This window comes from Nanorana parkeri, unplaced genomic scaffold (genome assembly GCF_000935625.1).
Source record: "Nanorana parkeri isolate BGI_ZX_2015 unplaced genomic scaffold, ASM93562v1 scaffold147, whole genome shotgun sequence".
NCBI classification, from domain to species: Eukaryota; Metazoa; Chordata; class Amphibia; order Anura; family Dicroglossidae; genus Nanorana; species Nanorana parkeri.
Window position 1 is genome coordinate 1,537,826 of NW_017306415.1, and position 13,122 is coordinate 1,550,947.

Genomic DNA, 13,122 nt, shown 5'->3' on the forward strand with positions numbered 1-13,122 from the left:
TAAAAAAAAAAAAAAAAAGAAAGCAATTAAACAACATCGATCAAAACCCTTATCAGGTTCCTGTAACATTTAATTGAGAAAAACGTTTTACCCCGCAGCTTTATTTTAGTGTGTAGTGTAATTTTCTAACCAACACCAATGGTCCTTCCACATGTACTACAGTGCTCTCACAAGGTACCAGGTGTCAGACAAACTGATACACTATATGTTCTTCAGAAATGTAAGTAAACAGTTAATTACTCTCTCTAAGTAGATACACTTAACAAACCTCATCATATGAAGCTGTCAATATATTTGCAATAGTGCCATCTAGTGTGAAAAGTCAAAACTGGACACGTCAGGCTCACTTCAAATTGTTAACATACCAGGATAAGGATCTTTATTTTCAAATAAATGAGTCCAATAGGATTTGAAAATTATAGCCACATGGCAAAATTAAAGATCCTTATCCTTGTGTTAAAGCTTTTTGAATTGAGCCTGTTGTAAAATATTGTCGCAATTTGAAGGAAACATGGAGATACAAATACGGAGGCTGTCTATGGCCAAAGGACAGAGGTTGTATGCATCAGGGGCGTAAGTAGAAATCACAGGGCCCCATAGCAAAGTTTTGTATGGGGCCCTGGGATTTCTAGTTATGCCCCTTGCAGAGCCCACCTGATATCCCAAACAGCCCACCTGAGAGTGACCCTGCAGAGCCCACCATAGACTCTCTATGTGGGGCTCTGCAGGGTCTCAGATGGGCTGGTCACACCCTTGCACACCTCTTACCTGTCAGCCCCGATTCGGAGCCCGCCTCCTCCTCCTCCACGGTCGCTGGCGGGCCCCGCCTCCTCCTCTGTCGCCGGGCCCTGCCATCTCCTTCGCAGCCGACGCGGGGCCCAGCCTCCTCCTCCACAGCAGCTGACTGTCACTGACTCTGCAGCGACTGTGAGCAGGAACGCACCGCTGCACAGATCACTGACAGGTTGTCAGTGATTTGAACAGCAGCGCGTAACTCCTTACAGCCGCCAGTGACAGCCAGCAGCCTGAGATGCCATAGCGACACAGGAGGCCCGCACGGCATCAGGGGGACTCCTTTGTTCCTCATCCTGGCTATGCCCCCCTGTGCATCACAGCTATGACTGTACCCGTGCACATAGGTGAACAGACTAACTTCCCCCCCGCCCCCATTTTACTGTGCTGAAATACATAATCCTATTGGGTAGAGTATTAGGGCAGAAACGAGTTGTAATAAGAAGAACCTTCATGGCGATAGCTACTCATGTTATCCAATGCAGCTGATGATGAATACAGCACACCAGCAATTTTTAGCGGCATAGATAAACAATGTTGTTGGCTACAACAGCTAGCTACAAATCACCATACAAATCAAGAAGAGTGATTTATAGCTGCTACAAATCTCTGCTACTAAGTTTCTAGTGTGCGAGGGAGTAAGGTCAAAGGTTTTATTCTTTACACCAAAGAAGTACTAAAACATTATCTATACAGGTATTCCTCACTTAACGACCGAGTTCCGTTCCTACGACCAGGTCGTTAAACGGATTGGTCGTTAAGTGAGGAACTCTATACAGTACTGTACTGCATTAGTACAGTACTGTATATCGTTGCCGATGTACAGTAACGAACAGTGTACTGTACATCAGGCAATGAAAATACTTACCAGGACCCGCAATGAAGATCGGAGGACACCACTTCCGCCGGCGACACGGCGCACTGACGCTGACGCGCAAGGTCGGAGGTCGATCGGCGCTCCGTCGTAAGTGCGAGTGGTCGCAAAACAGGTAAGTCGGTAAGTGAGGAACATCTGTAATGCATAAAAAATCAGAATAAAGGATCACCAGCTTTCCAGTCTACTTATCTCCTAATATTATGCTATCGATGTTACATACAATTTCTGTGTGTGAATGTATTACATTTTATGTGAGCCCATATACCTTTAGATTCCTGTAGACAGAGGAATATAAAATGAATTTGTAATCTGTGTGGCCATTTCTTTTGGATCACAATGCTAAGCTCAGACTTTGAAAATCCACTTCTTAAAGTAAATTCAAATGTAGTTTAAAGTTCAAAAGGGTGTTGAGTTTAAGTCAGCTCAATACATACCAGGTCCATCAAAACAAAAGGTGTTCAAAGTCTCACAATTCATTTTGTTAAGAAAGCAGGCACAGTCTGAGTAGAAGAGCCTGTCCCCTGCCAGCATACTGCAAAGAAGGACTGTTGCTTTCAGTGTGGAAGCAGTGGCCTCTCTGCAAATACATTAGTGTATATAAATAATGTAAATACAATATAAAATAATATGCAAACAAAATCGTATATACTTTTTTGGTCATCCAGAAATAATTCCTTGTCGTTTACTTGCATTTAACAATACTCAGTCTGCTATTAATTTTAATCTCAGCTTAAGCCAAAACTTTTTTTAAGTTTGGATAGAGTGGAGAGTGATTAGGACACTTGTCAGGTTTGTATTGCTGTCTGTGTCCCTGTTAAGGTGCCCATACACTGCACGATTCTCGTACGGGAATCGCGGGAAATCCTGCGATCGTACAAGAATCGTGCAGTGTATGGAAGGCGTGCGACCGTTCCTACTGTATGGTCGCACAACTTTTGTATTTCGAGCATGTTGGAAAACCAGCCGAGAATCGTATGATTTTCGGCTAGTTTTTAACATGATCGAGAGACAACTGCCGAACGGGCCGGTGTGCGCACGCGCATACTGCCCGTTCAGCATTGCAGTCATCGGAAGCCCGCCCCTTGGGGGGGCGGGCTTGCGATGATCTCAAGTACGATCTGCCTGTCCAAAATGGGCAGATCGTACGTTGTTGTAAAGTGTATGGGCACCTTTAGGGAGATTCATCCTATTTGCGCTGGTGACCATTATCATTGACAGTGAAAGAAAATCCCACATTCTGGGTTGTCATCAGAACATAAATAGATGGGAAATCTTCCATTAGGGACACTAGTTTTGACCCAGCTGACCACCAGGAATTTTCCTCACTTTGGAGTTATTTCCTTTATCTTTCTATTGTGGCTATCAGATGGGAAGTGAAGGGAAGGGTTATAACTAGAGGTGCACCGAAATGAAAATTTTAAACCCGAAACAAAACCGAATTGAAAAAAAATATCTGGCTGATAACGAAAATCTTTTTTTTTTTTACTTTTTCAAATATTTAATTTTTATTCATTTTTTATAAACTTTTAAATTGTTTATATTTTATTTTTATTAAATATTTTTATTTTTTACTTTACTTTTAGATGCTTCTGGGAAATATTATATATCAGATCCCTGATATTTCCCTTTTAAAATAGAAAAAGAGATTGAGAACACAGAGCCCAGCGAGGAGGAGGGAAAGAACGGATGCGCCGCTATATCGGCAGAAAAATTCCACTTTCGGCATTTTGCCAAAAGTGCAATTTTCGCCCAATATGCTTCGGCTGCCATTATATCGGTGCAATTTAAAAGCTTTTACCGCTCATCAGTTTAGTGTTATCAGTGAGTGATGGCCCTAGAATTATTGCTTGCACTTCGACATTCGCAGTGATATGTAACATGTGCAGCACAATTGTCCTTTTCGCACATTGGTGCACCCAACGCTTATTTACGTTTGTACATGCATATACAGTATACGTGGGGGCAGGGGACATAAAGATTTTTTGTTTTGTTTTTTTTAATTTTTTATATGTGACTTACATTTTTTTTTTTGAATGCGGAAGTGATGTAATACACACCACTTCCGCATTCAGAGATCGGAGATCAGCAGGTGGGAGAGTGCTGACCTCTCTCTGATCTTAATGCTGAAAGCTGCCGAGCCAGTCCTGGGCCCGCAGAGGGGGCCGCGGAGCCTGGAATAGCCGGTAACGGTGCTGGCGGGGGTGCGGTGCTGAAGGAGGGGACGCACACTGCTGGGCACATGCAAGCGATCGGATGGCTATAGAGCCGCCCAAACGCTTGTATATAACAGCCGTTACCAGCTGATTACCCCTGTCAGTGTGTTCTACTCACTCGCGCACTAGAAGGCGCATGCAAGCAGTGAAAAAGAAGCCATATATTCATGTTGCCCCGCTGGAAGGAGCTTGCCGTCTGTCCATTTATTTACAACGGGCAGACGGCAAGTAGTTAAAGGACTAAAAGGATCTGCTACAGATGGTTTGGTGCTGGATACCACAGCATACCTTCAGAGGTCTAGTGAAGTCCATGCCTCAACGGATCAGGGCTGTTTTGGTGGCAAAAGGGGGACCTACTATAAGCGGGTGGTCATAATGTTATAGCTGATCGGTGTATAATAACATTAGAATACAATGCCTCTCTTATAAACAGCCCTCCATAAAAATGCAACAGAAGTGCAGGATATGTGTTTATGCTTTGTGCCACAGAGTAATAAGTGGAAGTCCCCATTCATACTTAAGCGTGAACCTTTTTAGGTTTTGAAGCTTTTTTGCATGTTCTAGTTTTAGCCAGTGGAAAGCCAGTTCTACGAGGATAAGACAATTGTTTGGTGCCAATTTGTGTGCTCTTCAGGAGCTCCTATTCTAGGTCTAAGGGACCAAAAACTTGAGATGTTAGCCAAAAAAAGCTCATGTACTTTTGCAAGTGCACAATAGTCAGGTGTGAAAGAAAGGTGTGAAAGGTTTTCCAAGTGCACAACAGTCAGGTGTGAAGACTCAGGTGCGAAAAGACCCCGTTGAAAATAATGTGATTCTTCATGGTTTAAGAATGTGTGAATGGATGCTCAGGAGTACTCAATCTTCACCAGAGACACCAGCAAGGAGGTGTGGATTTTGGCATGTCACAATCACAGTATATAACCATCTGATGACAGTTCATAAGCAAGTGTAGTACCAAATAATCAAGCATATTCTAAATTGGCAATGTTGGGGGCGGGGCAAGAAGCAGGGTCATAACCAATGGAGTTAACAGGATTCCCAGAGCAAGCATGGAAGCTTACAAGGACCAGCAGGAACCTTTTGTTCAGCCCCTGACATAGGGAGAGAAACCTGTCCCTGCTACCCCGTATACTGGATTATGCCTAATTTGCCCTTGCCTACTTTGGCCGGAAGATGGCACACTTCTAAAAAGAGGGTCCTGGCCTAAAAGTCACCTGCTGCCATAAGAGCTGGCTGCATTGACATAGGACCAGCAAATGCCAGCGGGATGTAACTGGCAGCCACTGGATCTTCACGAGAATAATGCACAGGGCACAACATTGCAATTCCCATATTAAACTGCTCTTTTTAGCTGAAGGCCATAAGCTAATCTGAGAAGCGGGTGCTTTCCTGCACTTTAAAACACAGCCCTAAGCAGATTTTCAGGTAGTGTCCTATAAATATTTAATAGGATTTTTCCAAAGGAATATATAAATAGTTGTTCAGCCCTTATGGGCAGAAAAATAAAAGATTAATGGATAACAGGAAGATTTCCCTTTTAATCTGAAAGCATTGCTTATCAACAGTTGTGTCTGAATCATAACAAAGTAAAATGGTTGGTGAATGTTTGTGTATTATATGGAGCCGATGGGTAGGCAGAATAGGTGGCTGCCTTGTGCGCTTCAGCAGGGTTGGAAGCAAAAATGGCTAAACCTGGTAGTTCACAGGTCATAATCAGTAGCCACTCACTTTCCTTAAGCTGCAATTACCTGATGATGTAACCTGACAACCCACCAATAATATAACAGTCTGTATCCTGTTTTAAATATCTACACTCTGTATAATTGTAGCCAGCATTACCATTACATGGCCTGTTCCATGTGAGGCATGACTTGGGTATCTGATCTACTGGTCCATTACACTTCTGTTTGAGTGCCCTGTGCCAGTGTGCACCCACCGCTATCTAATGAGCTGTCTGGGCACTCACCACCTGAACTGTGGCTGCTTGGGCTTCTTGTATTATGCCCACATTCTTCATACTTGGCTAAGCCATGCAACTCTTGGAAGACTCATTGGCTATGCTGTGGCAGTCCTGTTTGAAAGCCCAATCATACACAGATCATAGAATTTCAGAAACTGCTAATTGCTTGTGGTAGTTGCTGAATTGGCAATTTTAGTCTGATGCTGGCCATACACGGATCAATTTTGGTTGTTTACTGCTGAAGTGGCTGAAATTCAAACTGTGGGTCACCCTGCCAGCACCACGTTGCTCAACGAAAGTCAGGCACTGGCTGTCAGAGTGCAAAAGCCAGCAGGGGAGAGCCCTCCATCCATGCTGTGTAGTGTTAAGGGGGAACTGAAATCTTAAAGAACAACTCTGGGGGGGAAAAAAAATAGATTAACCCTTGCAGTGAGGCTACCCCCCACACTGCAAGTGTTAACTGTTTGTTTTCATCTAGAGACTAAAATAAAAAAAGTTATACTCACCCGATCCGCGGAGCCGACTTGTTGTTAGACCAGTCCTTTCAGCGTCTCTCTTTCTCTGTTGTAGCGGTCTAAGGTCCCTGAGTCATTATTCTGACTCCGATCGTTGTGATAGCGAAATATATCCCTTGCTGAGACCTCTATGTCTGGCCTGTATAAGCAGATATACTCACTGCGGACAATCCTCGTCAGATAGCTGAACTCATCAATACCGATTCATTCAAAAGAGGTGTTTATTCTTTAACATCAGGTTACAGCAGATGATAGGAACAGCAGTTGAACGGTTATAGTATTGTGCGGTCAGAAAATGATGCCTTTCCTACGTACTGTGCAGATTACATGTGTGTCCTTGTTACATGTGGCTTCTAACTGTGGCCATGACACAGGAAGTACTGCACACAGGAAGAAGGAAGGGGCGTACACTAGGGGGAAATACATCGTCACATGAGGAATAATTACAGAAAACATGTTTGTTACAACAAAAGGCCACTAGATGGCAGCATAGGATAACACATGAATTTAGCTATGAGAAAATAGTTAGGCAAATCACACTATATAAATTCTAACCTATATAACAATGCTAATATTAACTGAGGCTATGCATCTCATATTCTATGCCCCTATTGGGGCGGCACAGTCATCATGTTCTATACACTGTCTGTGTAGTCAGCGGTCGTCTAGTGTGGATGGGGAAATCTATAGATTTTTCTCATTAAGCTGAACAAGAAAAATCTTAATATGTATGGCCAGCTTAAGGCTAACCATAAAAGGACAGATAATGCCCAGACAGGAGTGAGATATCTCCCTGCACTTCTAAAGCTCAAAAAATGCAATCCTTACACAATGCCGAGCGTACTTTTGACCCTTCACCCTTCTGCAAGGGGGAGTGACCCCTAGACCTCGCTATTTGAATTCATAAAATCTCCTCGTGCCTCCAACCATCGGCCCCCCTTCTGTACAGGAATGGTCTGAAGCATGGTCAATCCTTTACTGTGTAGCCTATGTCTATAGCTGGCCAAACACTGCTAGTATTTCGACTGATTGACAGGAATCAGCTGACATTCCAACAGTGGGTGACTCTGCCAGCCGGGAACCTGGCTACATGCTGTTTGGCTGGCTCCATGCTGATTGGCATGGAGCCTGCTTCCCGGGCAATCAAGAAGCCGGGCGGTATGTACTGACATGCTGCACGACATCCTGATTGCCCGGGAAGCTGGCTTCCCTCTAGCGCAAGTGCCGTTATCTGTGAGTACCAAAATTTTTATATCGGTATCGGTGCATCCCTACCAAAACTTGTTGCCAATTGTAGCCAATCAGCTGCAGTCACTTTTTGGGTATTCTGCCAGCGGCGGCATTCAGTTGTCAGAATACAGTAGCTAGCCGGGGAGATTCATCCATCCGCACTGTTTAGCCTTGATGGAGGAATCTCTTAGATTTCTTTCAATCAGCCCGCTGCCTAAATGCAAGAAATCTATTAGTGTATGGGCAACGTAAAGGGTATGTATGGTCAAAAGCTAAAAGCAAATATGTATTTCTGTATTCAGGGGCATAACTGTAGATCATGGGGCCCCATAGCAAAATTTTAATGGGGCCCTTTGGCAACCCTTCTACTTTCAATGATACTAAAGTCAGGTAGCAAAAGAGCTGTCTGCATTGTCTCCTCCTGTACATCTGATGTCAGCTCTTCTTGACTGGAAATGCCACGGGGGTACAGGTTCAGTGTCAGCAGCAACTTCTGCAATCCTTACTTGGGGCCCCCTTCCACCCCCAGACTCCATTGCAGCCGCACAGGCTGCTATGGCTATTGATACACCACTGTCTGTATTAATTTTCCATAAGTTCTATCTCATTGGTAATAACCACATCCATCTAGAGCAGGGGTAGGCAAACTCTAGCCCTCCAGCTGCTGTGCAGCTAAAAATCCCATTAGGCATTGCAAGACTCTGACAGCCACAGCATGACTCCCAGAGGCAGATGCATGATGGGATTTGTAATTTCACTACAACTGGAGGGCCGGAGTTTGCCAACCCCTGATCTTGAAGTTTGTAAACGTACTTATAGAAGATGCTCATAGGATGTACTTCCTCAATGCACTGACATAATTTCACTAAGCCCTGTTAATATATGCACTTCCTTGTGTCACAACTCACAGAGCCTGCCTTGCTGGAAACAATGCATGATGGGATATATGTAGTCTTGTGAAATAGAGATTGCATCTCATCAGGCAGCAGGGAAAGAGATGCAAAGCACCCTGGGAATCCAAAACGTTGTTGAAAGTGATGGGCAGACAGAGAGCAGCATTCACTACATACAGTAAAAGGGATTTCTTTTTCAAGTAAGAGTTGATTCCATTAACAAAAACACCTCTAGTATATATTCCTATTATATGATAATGTTATAACAGGATAGGATATGCTGGGAACTCCTTTAGGGCCGGTTCACACCCCAAAGGCTGCGTTCCAGAGTGTTCGGGCCTCTGGAATGCACTGGAACGCAAGCCGGCCGGCTCCCTGCATTCAGGGGCGGGGGGCTGTGTTGGTGCATTGAAGTCAATGGCACCGCAGCCATGCCCCCTGCCCGCAGTGCGATTGCCCGCACCCGGAACGCAGACACATTAGTGCCTGCGTTCCGGTCCAGTGTGATCTGCAAAAAAATACTGCAAGCACTAATGTGCCTGCGATCGCACTGCGGGCGGGGGGCGTGGCTGCAGTGCCATTGACTTCAATGCCCCCTCACGGCCCTCAAAGCAGGGAGCCGGCCGACTTGCGTTCCAGAGGCCGAGCGCTGTAGAATGCAGACTTTGTGGTGTGAACCGGCCCTCGAGTCAGAAAATTATGTAAGAGATCTGCTTGCCCCTCTCAGCTTCTGGCCTGATGCCCGGCCCCACTACATACACAGCAGAGTCCATCTACACAATGACTATTCAAACTGATGACAGACGGGACCGTGTCAGGAAATATTTGTGTCCTGGAAATGGGGAAGGGGGGTTCTTTGGCATTTCACTTTTGGTGCTTCAGGACCTTGCCCCCATACTGATGTCATATGGACAAACACTCAAAGGTGAATAATGTCATCTTTGTATGTAAAATGTCTAGACAAGATGTGAATCAATAACCACCGTGTGCTTTTATCTGTAATTACTGTTTGCTCTCCGGGTGACACGAGCAGGGGGTTGTTTTCCCATTGACATACAGTTTATTTCTTGTTCTCTAAACTGAGCTCGAGGTATCTTCTCCAGACTGTCCAAATTCTATGAAATTATAAAATGATCTCATGAAGATATCTGCCTTTGCTGGAGCTCACTTATAGAAACTAGTTTGCAGCAGAACTCTGGCCAAAGTGTTCTAAACCCTTGCAGTGGGGCTACGTCTGCACTGCAAGGGTTAAGTGCTTGTTTTTGTCTAGGTGCGGAAAATCTTTTTTTTAACTCACCTGATCCTCGGAGCTGGCTTGTTCTTAGACCAGTTCCTGGAGCCTCCCTCCCCTTCCGCTGCATTGGTCTAAGGATCCTCGAGTCATCACATTCTTTACAGTGTTTAGGATGTGAGGACATCACTGCAACGTAGAAGGCAGGAACCTGTGTAGCAGCCATATGCTGGGCAAATGCCTTTCTTACAGCATTCCTGCCACTGGATGAGACAAGGGAGCATAGGAATTTCCTATGTTTCCGGCTCCATCTAGTGGCAGGAAAGCAGTATGAATGGCGTTTACCCGATGTATGGCTGGGTAGAAGATATCTAAATCAGCCCCTAAAGTAGGGTATACAGTTACACGATATGAATTTCGGATGGTTATAGAGGAGACTGTATAGAGACTTAAGGTGCCCATACACCTTACAATTTATCTGCAGATTTTCTGTGGTCAGATGGAAAAAGTGCAATAGATTGGCCCAGGTGGACATTACTCCATCCACACAGTTAAGTGTAGATGGAGGAATCTGTTGCACCTTTTCCATCTGACCACAGAAAATCTGCAGATAAATTGTAAGGTGTGTGGCCAGCTTAAGGCTGTGGTACCTTTACTGAGGATTTTGGTCAACAAACCTATATGAGATCACTTTAGGGTAGTGGTGGCGAACCTATGGCACGCGTGCCAGAGAGGGCATGCGGGGCCCTCTCTGCTGGCACACGAGCCCAGGTTCGGATTAATATAGGGGCCACCCCTGAGCCCGTACAGACCACCTCAGAGCCGCACAGCCCCCCTAAGAGCCCATGCAGACCACCTGAGAACTCACACAGCCCTCCAGAGACCCTGCATTGCAGGGCTATGTAGTCCTCTATAGTTGGTGGTACTCTGCATTGCTGTATAATGTATTGTTGGGATTTGTAGTACTCTATAGTTGGCAATATTCTGCCCTGCTGTATAATGTATTGTTGGGATTTGTAGTACTCTATAGTTGGCAATATTCTGCCCTGCTGTATAATGTATTGTTGGCATTTGTAGTACTCTATACTTGGCAGTATTCTGCACTGCTGTATAAGATATTGCTGGGATATGTAGTCCTCTATAGTTGGCAATATTCTGCCCTGCTGTATAATGTATTGTTGGGATTTGTAGTACTCTATAGTTGGCAATATTCTGCCCTGCTGTATAATGTATTTTTGGGATTTGTAGTCCTCTATAGTTGGTGGTATTCTGCCAACTTCCACCAAGTTGGGGGGGGAAGTTGGTGGAATTCTGCATTGCTGATTTTTATTATAATGTATTGCTGGGACTTGTAGTCCTGCATAGCTGGTAGTATTCTGCATGGCTGTATAATGATTGTACAGCAATGCAGCATAACGCCAACTATGCAGGACTACAAGTCCCAGCAATGCATTATATTTTTAAGTAGGGATGCACCAGTGCCAATACTTTGGCATTTTCACGACTACACATACTCGTGAAAATGCCCCCGATAATAAGCGCAGATACTGGTGTTCTATTGAGAACGCTGACGTAGTCAAATTTGCTGACCTCAGCATTTGCGTTTGCGCACAGACCAGTATTATTGAGGAAACCGGCATTTAATGACAAAGTATTTAGCTGAAATCGTTAATTGTGACTGTTAATAATATGCCGTCCATCATTTACTGCCATGCACAATTACAAATGAATACTTTGTAAATAAATGCCGGTTTCCTCGTTAATCCCGTCTGTGCATAAACGCAGATACTGGGTCGGTGTTCTTGACAGAAAGCCGGCACTAAATTTTTAAACTGAAGTGGCTGCCTGAGGTCCCACGCTTGCCTTTCTGTTAACCACACGGTGCCATGGTGGGTTGGGGGGCCCTTCATGGTTTCTTGCACCGGGCCCTGAAGGTTCTAGTTACGCCTCTGTCTCCGGGTGTTTTTCATTTAAGTTTATAGGATCGAAAAGCACTTTAATCTGCCAAACAATAGCTCATGTACTTTTTCCAGTGACAGGAGTTTTTCTGCTTGTGACAAAATGCTAAGGTGGGCACAGGGGCCATAGAAATGAATGTGATTCCTTGTCTTGAACGTTTTGTCGCACTCAAGACAAGCAAATGGGATTCCTCGTCTTGAGTGTTTTGTTGTGCTTAGCTTTGAGCGACAAGATGCCTAGGTGCAAGCGTGGAATTAAGGATGTTTGGAGTGCTTCCCGAAAACTACTTGGGCCTGTCAATCAAACAACACAAAGTAGTGGGCGTGTCAGACAGGGACCTGGGCGAATAAAGTACACAGTGGGTGGGTCAGAGCGGGACCTCCGAGAGACGAGGATGCCTAATGATGTTACAGCAGATATTGCTTGTCATTGGCCAAAACAATAAATACAATAAGCATGGAAATGGTTAAAAAAACTACAATGCATCCAAAATGCTCTAAAAAACACATTATTATATGCAATTGCACAAGCATGAATGGAGACAAATCGCATGTGTGTGCTGTGGCAACCTCCGTGTGCTAAAACATGTGACACATTTAAGATGCTGCAGTGCCATTCATTGTTAATGGCACCCCAGTGCACCTTGCTGTGCCATGCACTTTGCATTAAATTGTACCAAAATGCATGGCATAATTTGGGCATGGCGCGTTTTGAAAAAATGGTGCAGGGAATTCTTTGGTGTAATGGTGCATAGGTCAGCCCATCGAAATGAATGGTCTGCCATATAGGTGACACACAAAAATGCGCAAACACGCTGTCGCAGCCGACACAGACTTAGACCTGGAGGCCCCAGATATGCTCCACAGATAGAGGATGCTCAGTATTTAGTTTTATATACTATGGGGGCAATATATCAAAGCTGGAGTAGACAGAAACTGGAGCAGTTGCCCATAGCAACCAATCAGCTTCTATCTTCAGTGTGTGCAGTTAATATTTTAAAATGAAGCAGAGATCCTGATTGGTTGCCATGCACAGCTGCTCCAGATTCTGTCTGTCTAATGTCAGGCTGTCTTCTCTTGTTCTGAGCCTCTCTTCATATTACAGCCCTCTCCATATCCACAGCACCGAACACCGTGCATACAATCCTCCTAGTAATCCCTCTCTACATACAAGGCACCTGTAGATGACACAGCCTAACCTCAAGAAAACAGGAAGTGCTCAGCCCCACCCCCTAGCTGTCATACAGTTCTCTGCCAGCCTATCAACAGCGCCACATTGCTTAGCATCCTCTGGGCAACGCGACCTTCCACTTCCGTATGTGCCTCGCGGTGCATGACGGACATATAGTTTTTCAGCACATTGTTAAAAGTGGAACATTGCGCTGTGCGAACTACATTTCCCATCAACCCCCGGTTCAAAACGGGGTGTGGTTTGATGGAAAGGGGCAGTTAC